This window comes from Nyctereutes procyonoides, unplaced genomic scaffold (assembly GCF_905146905.1).
Source record: "Nyctereutes procyonoides isolate TBG_1078 unplaced genomic scaffold, NYPRO_anot_genome, whole genome shotgun sequence".
Taxonomy (NCBI): Eukaryota; Metazoa; Chordata; class Mammalia; order Carnivora; family Canidae; genus Nyctereutes; species Nyctereutes procyonoides.
In genome coordinates, this window is record NW_026575043.1 from 952,684 (window position 1) to 956,545 (window position 3,862).

General features: G+C 40.4%; 1 pseudogene; it reads right to left on the bottom strand.

Annotated features, from left to right (window-relative positions):
- Positions 1–265: 265 nt before the first annotated feature.
- On the bottom strand, positions 266–1,175 carry LOC129507468 (olfactory receptor 2W3-like; annotated as a pseudogene).
- Between the last annotated feature and the right edge of the window lie 2,687 nt (positions 1,176–3,862).

Sequence of the window (3,862 nt, forward strand, 5' to 3'; positions counted from 1 at the left end):
GCATCATATTGGGGCTTTATAATATATATTCCCAAACTCCATCCCTGGAAATTTTTATTGGGTAGGTTGGAGGGTTTGTTTTTTATTTAATTTTATTTAAATTCAATTATACTTAGTTTCAGATGTAGTGTTCAGTAACTTATCATTTGCATATAACACTCAATGAGGTTGGAAGGTTTAAACGAACTCTAGAATTACACTTCAAGCATTATTTATTTCTGGTAACTAAGTAAAAGAAGGAGACTTAGAAAAAGTCATGGTCAGCTCACTTTCTGGACATGAGCCTCCTCAGGGTACCCTTTACATCCTTGTTTCTCAGTGTGTAGATGACAGGGTTCAACATGGGGGTGACCAAGTTGTAGAAGAGGGTAAGGAATTTCTGAGAAATTTCTTTGGTTCTGAGAAGAATTATTTTCTGGCTGTATATACATATAGATAATATTCCCATAAAACAAGATCACAGTGAAGTGGGACCCACATGTGTTGAAAGTTTTCCTTCTTCCCGTAGCTGACTTCATGCTCAGCACCACCAGGCCAATGTAGCCATAGGAGACCAGGATGAGTGCCAGGGGCTGAAGGACAGTCATTACTGATAAGATGAAAACAGTGCTTTCCACAGCCACGGTGTCCACACAGGCAATTTCACATAGGAAATGTTTCACCTTACTATCTCCCACATCGTGGCAGCCTCACGGTCACTGGAGACATCACCAGGGAGTTGAGGAGCCTGACACCCCAGGCCACAGACACCAGCTTCCAACAGAGCTGAGGATGCACAATGATGGAGTAGTGAAGGGGCTTACAGATTGCAGTGAAGCGATCATAAGCCATGACTGCCAGGAGGACACATTCTGTGCCACCCAGCCCCAGGAACATGAATAACTGGATGGCACAACCAGTGTAACTGATGGTCTTGTCTGGGCCACCCAAGTTGAAGAGCAGCTGGGGGATGGAACTGGTGGTAAAGCAGAGGTCTAGGAAGGACAATTTGGTAAGGAATAAGTACATGGGTGTGTGGAGGCAGGGGTCCAGGTGGGACACCAAGATTATGACTATGTTGCCCACCAAAGTCAGAAGGTAGAAGAGCAGCACAAAGACAAAAAGGGTCTACTCTAGCTGGGGTCTGTCTGAGAAACCCAAAAAATGAACTGTTTCTGGCAGCTCTGGTTGGTCATGACAGTGGACCATTAGTACAGGCCTACAAGGAAGCAGATAGGAGCACAATACACCCTTAGTGAAGTAGGCTAAGGGACTGAGACCAGAGAAATAACAAGTACAAATAATTACATAAAATTTCAATATTCTGTACAGATAGGGATTGTATATTTTAAGAACAATCTTTTATTGACTTCATTTGTTTCTTTTTGGACTCCAAAAAGAGTAGGGATCATTGTAGAATTTTTGGAAAATACAGACATCTATAAAAGATAGGAAAAGATTACCTATACTCCAGAAACAACCACTATTGCAATATTGATTTATTTCTTTTCAATCTTTTCTTGAACACAACCTAAATCACAGCATGTTTATAAATTTTATATTCTGGTTATCTTTCACTCAATTTTATATTGTGAAAATTTGCCTTGGTTTTAAAATTTTACAAAAAATAATCATGAATGTATGCATAATATTCCTATAGCTGTAAGATATTCTACACATTTCTCTGTAGGTAGTCATTAAGGATATTTCCAATATTGTAAGGTCTTGAGAGAGATTTTGGGAGGACTTGTTTTACTGCACTCTAGCATGTTCTTCCTTAAACCTTTGGCAATCGTTTGATCCCCCAAATCTGAAGTTGGTAGCCATGGAATTGATTCGATTTTTTTTTCTTTGTCTTATTAAATTTTTTATACTTATTAAGCTTTTCACATTTGGGAAAACATTTCTCTGTCACTGAGCTACGTTGTCACAAATCATAAAAAAGTCTTCCAACACAATTCAGAAATGACCTTTTGTATATCATTGAAAACAGGAGTAAAGGCTGATTTTCTTTTCTTCTCTTTTTTTTTTAAGATTTATATACTTGAGAGAGAAAGTGTGAGTGTGATGGGGAGAACAGAGGGAGAAGGAAATAGAAACTCCACTCAGTGAGGAGGCTGATGCGGGGCTTGATCTCATGATTCTGAGATCATGACCTGAGCCAAAATCAAGAGTTGGATGCTTAATGGACTGGGGCACCCAGGTGCTCCTTGGTGGGTTTTCTTTTATGCATTTAAATCCAAAGCACATTTTTCCATTTGCCTTCAACAGCTGTACCTATGACAACATATAACTTCTTTTGTAAATGACGAGATCCCTACTTCTACTTTATCCTCTTCATGTCCTTGTTTTCCTCACCTACAAATATATTCATGTATTTCATAAAGTTTTGATGTTAAGAAAGACACAATTATGTAAAATTTTCAAAGAATATTGTGTTTTAACAATTTCTTCCTTTTTTATGAATGATGTTCATAATTATATTTTTAATTGTATATAACTGAGGCAGACATAGTTATTAATCACATCAAATTCTAAAATGCCATAAATTAGAAAACAACTAATCACTTATTATAAATATAAAACTTACATTTATATAAAAATAAAATTATATGATAAAATTATAAATGACATAAATACAAAATGATATAATTCTATTTATATCCTTCAGAAATTTATATATGTACTTATTTATATGATTTAGAAATTTTAATAGATTCACAGAGAATGCTATCATGTTGCTTTAAAAAAAGTATGTTTTTACTATAAGAGGCGGGCACCTGCGAGGCGGGAAGCTCACTGCAAACCGAGAGGCGGGAAGCTCACTGCAAACCGAGGACCGATCTTCATAAAGGGCTAGAGCACTGCAGCCCTCCAGTGCATTTGGGAAAAGCCAATTGGTTAAACAGGCAGGCTCTAGAGCTCCCTTTACCCTAGAGCCTGGCTCTGAATGGAGGTGGCTGTGCCCTGTTCCCTTCAGGAGAGGCAGCCCCCGGGAGCACGGAACCTGGGAGCACGGGTCCCGTGGCACAAGGCCCGGGATTCTAGGGTGCCCAAGCAGACAAAGCCAGGGATCCTCTGTGCCCCCTGGGACAGGCAGAAGCAGGGAGGGCACAGAACACCAAGAACTCTCCTGCCACTGGGCTCCCCCAAGCTGTGCAGATCAGTGGACCCGCGTGGGTCTGGGAGCATCTAGGCCAGTGTGGACTGGGAGACTGCAGTTAGTTACTCAAGGGAGCTCCACTCCAGAGCTGGAAATCTGGCGGGTACCGTTGTTGTTTATCCTCTTTGTTTCTCTGTGTGCCTAGGAGAGGCGGGGCCCCCAGGGAACAAAAGCCTCACAGGATAAACAGCTCACACTGAACCCTGGCCCCTGGCAAGGGACCGTACAAATCCCCTCCCCTCCCCCCTACCCCCCACCCCCAGCCCTGAGAATCAGCACAGCAGTCCCCTCCCCAAGATGACCAGCTGGAAGAACAGGGGAAGAGCAAGTTCACTGACCAAGCAGCACTTGGAAAGCTCCAGGACAGAGAGAAAATACAGAACTAGAGGGTCCTTTTTTTTCTTTTTCTTTTTTCCATTATGGCTTGTTTTTATATCAGACTAAAAATTTCCATTATTTTTTCTCCTTTCCCACCCTACAATATTCTACCAGCTCTTCATTTTTAACTTTTTTCATTTTTGACTTTCATATTTCTACAATTACATGTCTTAGATATATTTTTCACTTCTGGATTCCCTTCAACGGATTCAATTTAATTTTGGTAGATGTACGAGATATGGGTTTTTGGTTATTTTATTTTATTTTTATTTTTATTGGTGTTCAATTTGCCAACATACAGAACAACACCCAGTGCTCATCCCGTCAAGTGTACCCCTCAGT